General features: G+C 47.2%; 1 protein-coding gene across 1 annotated transcript in view; it reads left to right on the plus strand.

Moving 5' to 3' along the window:
- Positions 1-13,095, plus strand: part of card11 (caspase recruitment domain family, member 11) — a 201,837-nt gene that overhangs the window by 99,717 nt on the left and 89,025 nt on the right. The window lies entirely within an intron of this gene.

Consider the following 13,095-nt stretch of genomic DNA (forward strand, 5'->3'; position numbering starts at 1 on the left):
GCTGCAGTCCGTGTGGTGAAGGTACTCCCACAGTGCTGTTTGCGAGGGAGTTCCAGGATTTTGACCCAGCAACGATGAAGGAAAGGCGATATATTTCCAAGTCAGAATGGTGTGTAATGGTGGTGGTGGTGGTGGTGGTGGTGTTACCATGCGCCTGCTGCCCTTGTCCTTCTAGGTGGTAGAGGTCGCGGGTTTGGGAGGTGCTGTTGAAGAAGCCACAGCGACTTCCTGCAATGCATCTCGTAGATAATATACATTGCAGCCACGGTGCGCCGGTGGGGGAGGGAGTAGATGTTTAAGAAGCTAGATTTTCAGCTTTGATAATTTTTGGGCAGTAAAATTTGCCCCCAGGAACAGTTTGCGCCTCGGCAAGTAACATTGGGCAGTTGCTGAGTCAGGGGGCGCAGCGCTAAGGGAGGCGTTGTACACCTCCTCTCTTGGGCGCTAGCATGGGAAATTCCCGAGCTAAAAAGCCGGGACGGGAGTGTTCCGAGAGACACCTGGGGGAGGAAAAAAAATCCCAGGAAAACATTCCCAAAACATTGCCCGTGCCGCCACAACATAAATCACAAAAAAAAATTAAAAGAAAAAAACAATCACACTTACGTTAGGAGTCCATTACTTACCTCTCTGCTGTCGGTATCGTTCGACCGCCTGATTTCCCAGACGGTCACTGCGGGCGGACTGGTTGGGCTGAAGTCAAAACTGGCGCCGGTGTCACAACCGGGGGCATTGCACACCGGGCGCAGCTCTTCCGGGCGGTGCTGCTCCGCGCCACCGCAAAACCCAACCCCAAGGATCGCTGCGGGGCACTGGAGGCCCAGAAGACCTCACCGCCGCCATTGCCGCCGCTCCGGGGCAAAAAACAGGAGCGCCGAAGACCCGAAAATCCGCCCCAAGAACTTCAGAAATAGGGACAGGAATAGGCCATTCACCCCTTCGAGCCTGCTCCATCATTCAATAAGATCATGGCTGATCTTCTACGTAATTTCTTAATTACGTGTCAGCCTTGGCTCAGTGGGTGGCACACTTGTCTCTGAGTCAGAAGGTTGTGACAACAAGCCCCACTCCAGAGACTTGAGTAAATGATGAATTCTGACTCTTCGGTGCAGTACTGAGGGAATGCTGCACTGTTAGAGGTGCTGCTTGATTAGATGAGACATTAAACCCAGGCCGTATCTGACCTCTCAGATGGATGTAAAATATTCCATGGCACTATTTCGAAGAAGAGCAGGGGAGGTGTCCTGGCCAATATTTATACTTAAGCCAACAGCACTTAAAAAAAATCTAGTTATTTATCTCATTACTGTCCGAGCGACCTAGCTTTGTGCAAATTGGCTGCTGCATTTCCTACATTACAACAATATCTATTCAGATTAGTTGGATTTGAAATGCTTTGGGACATCACGGAAGATGCTTTACATTTGCATTTATCACCATCATAGGCAATCCCTCAAAACTGAGGAAGAGTTGCTTTCATTCTAGAAGTGAGTTCTCAGGTGGCTGTACAGTCCAATACGGGAATTACAGTCTCTGTCACAGGTGGGACAAACAGTGGTTGAAGGAAAGGGTGAGTGGGGAGTCTGGTTTGCCGCAGGCTCCTTCCGCTGTCTGCGCTTGTTTTCTGCATGCTCTCGGCAACGAGACTCGAGGTGCTCAGCGCCCTCCCAGATGCTCTTCCTCCACTTAGGGCAGTCTTTGGGCCAGGGATTCCCAGGTGTCGATGGGGATATTGCACTTTATCAACGAGGCTTTGAGGGTGTCCTTGAAACGTTTCCTCTGCCCACCTGGGGCTCGCTTGCCGTGTAGGAGTTCCGAGTAGAGCGCTTACTTTGGGAGTCTCGTGTCGGGGAGCATGTGGCCCGCCCAACGGAGCTGGTCGAGTGTGGTCAGTGCTTCGATGCTGGGGATGTTGGCCTGAGCGAGAACACTGACGTTGGTGCGTCTATCCTCCCAGTAGATTTGCAGGATCATCCAGAGGCAGCACTGATGGTACTTCTCCAGCGCTTTGAGGTATCTACTCTACATGGTCCATGTCTCTGAGCCATACAGGAGGGCGGGTATCACTACTGCCGTGTAGACCATAAACTTGGTGCCAGATTTGAGGTCCTGGTCTTCAAACACGCTCTTCCTCAGGCAACAGAAGGCTGCGCTGGCATCAATGTCTGTTCTTGCTGATAGTAGGCTCTTGAGGTATGGAAAATGGTCCATGTTGTCCAAGGTCGCGCCGTGGATCTTGATGACTGGGGGGCAGTGCTGTGTGGCGGGGTCAGGTTGGTGGAGTACCTCTGTCTGACGGATGTTTAGTGTAAGACCCTTGCTTTCGTACGCCTCGGTGAAGATGTTGATGATGGCTTGGAGTTCGGCCTCTGAATGTGCACAGACGCAAGCATCGTCCACATACTGTAGTTCGACGACAGAGAATGGGACGGTCTTGGATCTAGCCTGGAGGCGATGAAGGTTGAACAGGTTCCCACTGGTTCTATAGTTTAGTTCCACTCCAGCGGGGAGCTTGTTGAGCCTGAGATGGAGCATTGCAGTGAGAGGTGCGTTGGCAGGATGACACAGCCCTGCTTGACCCCGGTCTGGACGTGAATCGGGTCTGTGGTGGATCCGTTGGTCAGGATCACGGCTTGCATGTCATCGTGGAGCAGGCGGAGGATGGTGACAAACTTTTGGGGGTAGCCATGATTGGGGGATGGGTAGTGGGTCCAGGTAGCTGCCCTTGCAGCACGGGTTTTCGGGGTAAGGGAGATACCTTAGGGGTAGGAAACGCACCCACTATTAGGGCCGGGGGTGGGGCGGGGGGAGCGGTTTAAACAGTGAAGGGGGAAGATTGGAGGAGAGAAGACTGAAGGATGGCAGTAGATGGCCAGGGGGAAGTGTGTTCAGCAACAGCTCCCTAAGGAGGAGGACGCTCCATTGTCCCTCACATTTGACAGTGTCATTTGCCTTTGTGAGGTCAAAGATGGCTATGTACAAGGATTGGTGCTGTTCCCTGCATTTCTCTTGTAGTTGTCGGATGGGGATGGCAGCTCCTTAGGGAATTCTTGCTGAACAAACTTCCCCCTGGCCATCTGCTGCCATCCTTCAGTCTTCTCTCCTCCAATCTCCCCCCTTCACTGTTTAAACCTCCCCTCCCCCCACCCCCCGGCCCTAATAGTGGGTGCATTCCCTACCCCTAAAGTATCTCCCTTACCGTGCTGCAAGGGAAGCTACCTGGGCCCACTGCCCATCCCCCAATCATGCCTGCTCACCTTCATCATTTGAGCATGGGACTTGCCTTCCAGATCGACCTCCCTGCGGCCAAGAGCTTCCCAGTGGACCTTTGCTTTCCGCTCCCCACTGGACGTAGCCGACTGAGCTGCTGCACTCGATCCCCAACGGCGTCCGGTGAGACTCCGCCCACAGGCTCGGGCCTCTAGCCCTCCGCCAAGGTTCGGGCCTCCACTGCATTTATAAAAGGTATTCAACCATAGGGAACATTTTAGGTCACGCCGCAGGGCTGGGAATATCTCACTGTCTAGCCAGAGACAAACCTGTAGACCTGTTAACTTGAAACGTGGAACTTGCTCGTGCTGACTTGCCCATCGCTCTACTTCTGCTCCTTCACGGTTTCCTTTTTTATTCACTGTTTTGCTGCGTTTCATCTTTAATGGTTTGACACAGCACTTTCCCTCCCTCACTGAGTTTCCCCCCCCCCCCCACCCCCTATCTTATACCGTAACCGTGTTTGTTCCTTCAGAGGATTCATTTTCTCTGTTTAAAGTTCAAGTAACTATTTGTGACAAGTGAAAACTTAATCTCGGCGAGTTCAGAAAAGGTCTCGCTCATCAAGCAGCGAGTAACTTTTGAAGCATTTTTTTCCAGCACAGACACATTGTCAGGTTAATGCAGGTCTCTCTGTTATATGTGACTCGTGCCGTACCTGACCTTGAAGTGCTCAGTGCTGTCATTGGGTACACCGTGAACAAAAAAAAAACGATGAGCAGATCACATCTGTCGGCTTCAAGGAGGCCTTTCTTTACTGTCTTTATTTTTCTACTTGCTGATTGCTGATTTAAAAAAAAGTATTATTCCTTCTTGGGATGTGGGCGTCGCCGGCAAGGCCGACATTTATTGCCCGTCCCGAGTTGCCCCTGAGAAGGTGGCGGTGAGCCGCCTTTTTCATGAACCGCCTGATAAAGTGCGACGTCCCCACTGATACCTGGGAGTCCCTGGCCAAAGACCGCCCTAAGTGGAGGAAGTGCATCTGGGAGGGTACTGAGCACCTCGAGTCTCGACGTCGAGAGCATGCAGAAATCAAGCGGAAAGAGCGTGCGGCAAACCAGTCCCACCCACCCCTTCCCTCAACCACTATCTGTCCCGCCTACGACAGAGTCTGTGGCTCTTGTATTGGACTGTTCAGCCACCAAAGAACTCACTTCAGGAGTGGAAGCAAGTCTTCCTCGATTCCGAGGGACTGCCGATAATGATGATGGTGAAGGTGCTCCCACGGTGCTGTTAGGGAGGGAATTCCGGGATTTTGCCCCAGTGACGATGAAGGAACGGCCGATATAGTTCCACAGTCAGGATAGTGTGTGACTCGGAGGAGAACTTGGAGGTGATAGTTTTCTCATGCTGCCCTTGACCTTCTAGGCGATGAAGCTCACAGATTTGGGGGGTGCTGTTGAATAAGCCATGGCGAGTTGCTGCAGGGCCTCCTGTAAACCGTGAACAGTGCAGCCACGGTGCGCCGATGATGGAGGGAGTGGACGTTTCAGCCAGTGGTGGGGTGCCGATCAAGCGGACTGCTTGGTCTTCGATAGTGTTGAGCTCCTTTCGTTATTTTCATTTCTTAAAAAATATTTTTCCGACAAACTTCCTGTAGCGTGTCCACAACTGCTGGGGTAGGTAAGGGATTTCATCTCACCACATGCAAGCTGACTTTCAGCTCGTCTGGTGTATCTGCAACTGGGCAGTTCACAGCACAGTACGTAAATAGTGCCAAAGTGTTTTTTTTTTTTACACACACCATCTGCAGAAACCCTGATTCAGGGAGAAGTATTTTTGGCAAACTGGTTACATATTTATTTGCATTCAGCTGCAGTCGAAGCTGGGGGTGGGGAGAATGGGCAACTCAGCCTTGACATGATGCTGTATTGAGCAGCCTCATTGGTCTGAAGGTCCCTTTTGAGCAAATTACCCTTGTGCTAGATTGCAACGGTAGAGAGGCCCCATCCTTTACAAAAGGAATCTCATGTCACATTCTCTTTCACTCCCTGGAATACGCGAGTTATTACCTGGCCTCGGCGTGTCTATAGCTGCGCAGTTCAGAGTGCAGCACATAACTGTGTCTCCATTCACGTGTGCCTTGCTATTTTTTAAATGATATGTAAATGCCAATCTAGACTCCCAGGGGTAGAAATTGGTTTGAGACCATTTTCGAGCCAGGCAGTTCACCTAGAACATAGGAACAGGAGGAGGCCGTTTAGCCCCTCGAGCCTGTTCCACCATTCAGTGCGACCATGGCTGATCTGTGTTTTTCACACAGCCGCTACAAAAATAGGTTGTTGTCAAAACAGTCCAAGTTATACTGAACGTTCGGAGGCTATAAAGTAGCTGATATATTGGTCATTTTAACCTTGCCCACCTGTCAAGAAACTGTTGAGATCGGGAGAGTAATATTAGGCAAAGTGTAAAACCACTCGATCGTGGGTTTCCCCTCCCAGTGAATTACGTTAAAATGACCCCTGTCGCAGTATAAATACACAAATTACTAAAAGCTGCGACATAGGTTAGCAAGGCCATAAAAAAAAAAACAAGCACTAGGGGTTATTTCTAGAGGTATAGAATTGAAAAGTAGTGCAGTTATGCTAAAACTGTATCAAACCTTGGTTAGACCACACGTGGAATACTGCGTACAGTTCTGGTCACCGTATTATAAAAAGGCATATAGAGGCACTAGAGAGGGTGCAGGGGAGGTTTACATGGATGATACCAGAAATACGAGGGTCTACATATCAGGAAAGGATGAACAGGCTGGGTCTTTTTTCTCTTGAAAAAAGAAAGCTGAGGGTTGAAGTAATAGAGGTCTTTAAAATTATGAAAGGTTTTGATAGAGTGGATACAGAGAGAATGTTTCCACTTGTGGGAAAGAGCATAACTAGAGGCCATCAATATAAGATAGTCACCAAGAAATCCAATAGGGAATCCAGAAGAAACTTCTTTGCCCAGAGAGTGGTGAGAATGTGGAACTCGCTACCACAGGGAGTGATTGAGGTTAATAGTATTGATGCATTTAAAGGTGGGGGGGCGGCTCGACAAGCATATGAGGGAGAAGGGAATAGAGGGTTATGCTGATAGATTTAGATGAGGAAAGACAGGAGGAGGCTCGAGTGAAGCATAAACACCGGCATGGACTGGTTGGGTCAAATTACCTGTTTCTGTACCGTATATCCTACGTAATCCTATTTGTGCAATGATATATTTTTTTGACAGTGGTCTATTTAGCATTTTCAGGTCAGCTCAATCGACTCAAAAGCAACCTCGCTCACTGACCCCTGCACATTAATAGGCACAATAGCGCTGTTATCAGCAAGTGGATTACTGTTATAAGATTATACGCTTGATTCCTTGAGCTATCTTCTCTGCAAGTAATTTATGTCTCCACTCATGTGTGCCTTGCTAGTTTTTAAATGACATGTAAATGCCAATCTAGACTCCCAGGGTTCGAAATTGGTTTTGGCCCATTTTCAGGCCAGGCAGTTCACCTAGCACATCGAAACATACGAGCAGGAGTAGGCCGTTTAGCCCCTCGAGCCTGTTACGCCATTCAGCGAGATCATGGCTGGTCTGCAGCCTAACTCCATGACATTGGCCATTAGACGCTGCATTACGGTGGGTTGCCCCATACCCCTTAATACCTTTGGCTAACAAAAATCGACCATGCTCCAGATTTCAAATTAGCAATTGACCCAGCATTAATTGCCGTTTGCGGAAGAGAGTTCCAAACCCAGTTTAGGTAAATAACTATCGGGCTGCCTGCCTCGCCGGCAGTGGCCCTACGGTAAGTCCTGGGAGGGGTAGTGTCGCCGCAAGATCCTACAAATCTCCTGGGAGGACAGACACACCAACGTTAGCGTCCTCGACCAGGCCATCATCCCCAGCATTGAAACACTGACCACACTTGATCAGCTCCACTGGCCAGGCCACATTGTTCGCACGCCAGACACGAGACTCCCAAAGCAAGCGCTCTACTCTGAACTCCTTCACGGCAACCAGCCAAAGGTGGGCAGAGGAAACGTTTGAAGGACACCCTCAAAGCCTCCCTGATAAAGTGCAACATCCCCACTGACACCTGGGAGGCCCTGGCCACAGACCGCCCTAAGTGGAAGAAGTGCATCTGGGAGGGTGCCGAGCACCTCGAGTCTCGTCGCCGAGAGCATGCGGGTGGAAAGAGCGTGCGGCAAACCTGGCCCACCCACCCCTTCCCTCAATGACTATCTGCCCCAACTTGACGGGGACTGTGGTTCTCATATTGGACTGTTCAGCCACCTAAGGACTCATGTTTAAAGCGGAAGCAAGTCTTCCTCGATTCCGAGGGACTGCCTATGATGATGGTGAGTGGAGCGAGAACGGTGAGGGGACAGGGAGTACTGTGGAGCTGGAAGGGGAGCTCCTGCTCCTCCTGACTCTGGAGGAACCGTTTATTTAGAAACCGTAGCTTTTGGTGGCGGTTGCTGCTAAAGCTACAGCGGCCGTTGAAGATTCCTCAGCACAACAGCCCCAGAGCCTTCTCTGTCCATCGGAATCTAATTGAGTAGAGGGATCTAAAAACAGACGTCAGGCCCCTCATTTACATATGTAAGGGGCCTAATGCCTGCTTTTGGCAGCCACCAGGAACACCTGGAAAAAAGGCCCAACCCAATATTGGGTCAGAGGTCTTTTAGATATCCTTAGGTTGATCCCTGAAATTGGCCCTTGTCGTCCTGTTTTACGGGCGTATAACAGGCGCAACGAGGTCCTGTTTCCAAATTTGGGTTTTTGGTCAACTAAATAAACTAATATCATTTGGGCGATTGTGGGGTCAGAGTTCAGCTTGGCTTGAATCTGCGCCGTTCAGCCCTCACACTAAGAGTAGATGCTGTGTGAAAAATGCCAATTTTGTAATATTTATTTACTATGCTATGAACTGCGCAGATTTGGTACACTGAGACCCACTGAAAGCATGTTTCTCTGTGATGGACAACCTCCCATTGTCAGCGCCCTTCCCCTCCAGTTGTCATGACAACTCTCCGAATGCCTTCCTTTCATCTGGCGTGCAAATAGAAAACCCCACAAATGCCAAATGAGTCAGATAAGGACGAATATGTTTGTCGGAAGTCTATTCGATCTTCTGATTTTGGCTTATATAGTATTACATAGAAACAAGTCATTTGACCCAAACAGTCTGTTCCGGTGTTTATGCTCCACACGAGCCTCCTCCCACCCCTCTTCATCTTACCCTACCTGCTTATCCCTCTATTCCTTTATCCCTGATGTAATTACCTAGCTTCCCCTTAAATGCATCTATGCTGTTCGCATCGACCACTCCCTGTGGTAGCGAGTTCCACATTCTCACGGCTTTCTGGGTAAAGTAGTTTCTCCTGAATTCCCGATTGGGTTTATTAGTGACTATCTTATATTTATGGCCCCTGATTTTGGACTCCCCACAAGTTGAAGCATCTTCTTTACATCTATCTTATGAAACCCTTTCAAAAGTTTAAAGACCTCTATCAGGTCACCTCTCAGTCCTCTCTTTTCTAGAGAAAAGGGCCCCAGCCTATTCTGCCTTTTTTGCTACTTATAAGAACACAAGAAACAGGAGCAGGAGTCAGCCATACCGCCCCTCGAGCCTGCTCCGCCACTCAATACGATCATGGCTTATCCGATCATGGACTTAGGTCCACTTCCCTGCCCGCTCCCCGTAACCCCTTATCTCCTTATTGTTTAAGAAACTTCTCTCTTAAATTTATTAATTGTCCCGGCTTCTACAGCTCTCTGAGGCAATGAATTCCACAGATTTACAACCCTCTGAGAGAAGAAATTTCTCCTCATCTCTGTTTTAAATGGGCGGCCCCTTATTCTAAGATCATGCCCTCTAGTTCTGGTCTCCCCCATCAGTGGAAACATCCTCTCTGCCATCCACCTTGTCAAGCCCCCTCATAATCTTATACATTTCGATAAGGTCACCTTTCATTCTTCTGAATTCCAATGAGTAGAGACCCAACCTACTCAACCTTTCCTCATAAGTCAACCCCCTCACCTCTGGAATCAACCGAGTGAATCTTCTCTGAACTGCTTCGAAAGCAAGTATATCCTTTTGTAAATATGGAAACCAAAACTCCACACAGTATTCCAGGTGTGGCCTCACCAATACCCTGTATAGCTGTAGCAAGACTTCCCTGCTTTCACAACCTCTCAGTTCTGGTATTATCCTTGCAAATATTTTCTGCATCTTCTCCAGTGCCTTATATCCTTTTTGTCATATGGAGACCAGACTTGTACTGAGTACTCGAGGTGTAATAATCTCATTCTAACAGAAGTGCCTGCGTTCTACCGATGTGCCACCTTAGCAAGTTAGAGAAAAAGCTTCAGAGAAGCTAACGCAGTCCCCAAAAGTTGACCCTGTTTTCTACGTCAAAACAGTAGGTACACGGGCTTGTAGCTTGAACTGTAGATGTACCCAGCAGTCCTTCATTGATATCAACGGCTAAAATATAAATATCTGAATGGCTGAACGCAGAAATCCAATTGTTAAAGGCACATAATTGGTCATGCATTTCTAAGATGGAGGTCTATTGCATGTTCGCCTTAAAAAATGTTAATATTTTTAATTAAAGATGCCTTGTTCTAGTTAATTTTAAGCAGCTTTAATAAAGTGATATTTTTAATTTTCAAACACACCGACTAGGCCATCACCTCCCCAAAAAGTGACCCCAACGGTTGTTCTCCGATATTCAACCCTCTCCTAACTCCAGGTCACCAAGGCACCCAACCCCTCCGGACGTCATTCGCAGAGAGGCTCTACCCATCCCACTCCATCTCTTCTCATGCAGGCACCCTCTCCTCCTCTAACCTTACCAGTCTCGAGTGGATCTTGTGTCCTTCCTCTCTCCCAATTCAAATTGGGTTAATAACAAAAGTAATTAAAAGTGGTTTGTTTACTCTTAAACAAAAGCGGGAACATTAAAACAGCCCCGAACTGGAACTGTGATCGAGAAAAAGGATTTTATGTGATCGTGTTGGAGTCTTGAATCATCAGCATTTGATCAATAAAACTGAGGAGGAATTGTTGGAGATGATCCATCCCTGCAAAGCCATTCTGTGTCCCATTCCTTTATATAATAGAAATAAATATCTTTTGTTCTTTGCTATTCTCATTCCCCCTCTCTCCCATTGTACCAATTTAGCTTCACATTTAAATGGCAAACTCCTCTTCTGCAGCTGCTGCAGCAGTGACACCTCTGGTCACTCGGAGAACTGCAAGACGAGGAGTTCTTCACTGCATTGGGTTATGTGTCAATGTTACAAATTATACATTTTGCAAACTGAGTAGGTCATAAACATCGGTAAAACAGACAAAGAGAAAGATTAATTTACAAAATGTGCAGGTTACTTTGCTTGTGCATATTTTAGGACATTATATTGGTCAGATTTATATCCTTTGGTCTTAAATAAATTTCATTGACAGAAGCATGAGACACAAATCTAAAAAAATGTCAGAAATGAGTAAAGCATTAGCAGTGTGTTTTTGTTGTTTTTATTACCACTCAATATATCCCGGCACATACGAGACTTTTGAGTTGAAATTCTGTGAATTTGTTTGTTAAATACATTACTTCAGATGAAAACATTATTGAAAGTTGGAACCCTTCTTTGAATGCTGGATTTTCTGAGGTGTAAAGAGTTAGCAGATTACTCTTACATCTCTGAGATCTGGGATCAACTCAAACCCAGTGTGAGACGAACGTCTTTAAGATTCCTATCCAAATCGAGTGAGGGCAGTGACTCAATCCCGTTCCCCCTAGATGTTAGGACCCAGCACGGATCCAGGATTGATGGCAGTCTCAGGATGGCTGGTGTGGGAAAGGGAACAATGTCACACCTCTACAGTCGGGAGTCCTCTTCTGTGATAGAAATAAAGACATGTTTTGGAGCCGGACTGTCATATGAGGAGAGATTGGGTCGAACTAGAGTTTAGAAGAATGAGAGGCGATCTCATTGAAAAGTATAACATTCCGACGGGATTGGACACACTGGATGCGGGGAGGGTGTTTTCCCCTGACTGGAAAGTCTAGAACCAGGGGTCACAGTCTCAGGATACGGGGTAGGAAATTTAGGACCGAGATGAGGAGAAATTTCTTCACTCAGAGGGTGGTGAACCTGTGGAATTCTCTACCACAGAAGGCTGTGGAGGCCAAGTCACTGAATATATTCAAGAAGGAGATAGATAGATTTCTGGATACAAAAGGCATCAAGGGGTGTGGGGAGAAAGCAGGAATATGGTGTTGAGATAGAGGATCAGCCATGATCATATTGAATGGCGGTGCAGACTCGAAGGGCCGAATGGCCTACTACTGCTCCTATTTTCTATGTTTCTGTGTTTCTATGAGCCACACCTGACCTGGGAAAGATCAATTCTAACACTAGGCGTAAAAAGTGGAAGAACAATCACATCCCTCATAATGACCAATAACAATGCTTACAAATCGAAATATAGGTTCTCTGGTTCAAAACGTTGAACAGGAAAGGAAAAAAAATGTATGGATTTAAATGCCGACGTTGACAAGGGCATTCCTGAATGTAAAGGTAGACAGAGCAATTATAGAGCACCGATCAGACCCAAGTACTTTTCAGCCAATGAAGTAAATGTAATTTATGTAGATTTTCAAAAGACCTTCGATAAGGTACCCCACAATAGACTGATCAACAAGGTCAGAGAATGCAGAGTCAGGGGACAAGTAGCAGAATGAATAGCTCGCCAGCTTCAAGACAGAAAGCGGAGAGTAGGGGTACAAGGTGGGTAGTGGTGTTCCACAAGGATCAGTGCTGGGACCACTGTGGTTCACAATTTATAGTAACGATTTAGACTTTGGAATCCAAAACACAATTTCTAAATTTGTGGGTGACACCAAATTGGGGGGATAGTCAATACTGAGGAGGACTGCAACAAATTACAGGAGGACATTAATAAACTTGCAGAATGGGCATATCATTGACAAATGAAGTTTAACACACATAAATGTAAAATATTATATTTTGGTAGGAAGAATAGAGAGGTCACTTATTACTTGGAGGGTGCGAGTCTGGGTGGGGTAGAGGAACAAAGGGATCTCGGAGTACAAATACACAAATCACCAAAAGTATCGACACAGGTTAGCAAGGCGTAAATTAAAGCAAATCAAGCACTCGGGTTTATTTCTAGAGGAATAGAATTGAAAAGTAGGGAAGTTATGCCAAACCTATATCGAACCTTGGTTAGACCACACTTAGAGTATTGTGTACAGTTCTTGTCACCATAGAGGCACTGGAGAGGGTGCAGAGAAGATTTACAAGGATGATACCAGAAATGCAAGGGTCGACATATCGGGAAAGGATGAACAGGCTGGGACTCTTTGCTCTTGAAAAATAGGCGGCTGAGGGGTGACTTAATCGAGGCCTTTACAATTATGAAAGGTTTTGATAGAGTGGATACAGAGAGAATGTTTCCACTTGTGGGGAAGAGTATAACTAGAGGCCATCAATATAAGATAGTCATCAAGAAATCCAATAGGGAATTCAGGAGAAACTTCTTTACCCAGAGAGTGGTGAGAATGTGGAACTTGCTCCCACAGGGAGTGGTTGAAGTGAATAGTATAGATGCAATTTAAGGGGAGGCTAGACAAGCATATGAGGGAGAAGGGAATAGAGGGTTATGCTGATCGATTTCGATGAAGAAAACGGGAGAAAGCTCGAGTGGAGCATAAATGCCGGCATGGACTGGTTGGACCGAATGGCCTGTTTCTGTGCCGTGCATCCGATGTAATCCTAGATAAGTACTTTTTGAAGTGTAGTCAGTTTTGTAATGCAGGA

Source organism: Pristiophorus japonicus, chromosome 15 (genome assembly GCF_044704955.1).
Source record: "Pristiophorus japonicus isolate sPriJap1 chromosome 15, sPriJap1.hap1, whole genome shotgun sequence".
NCBI classification, from domain to species: domain Eukaryota; kingdom Metazoa; phylum Chordata; class Chondrichthyes; family Pristiophoridae; genus Pristiophorus; species Pristiophorus japonicus.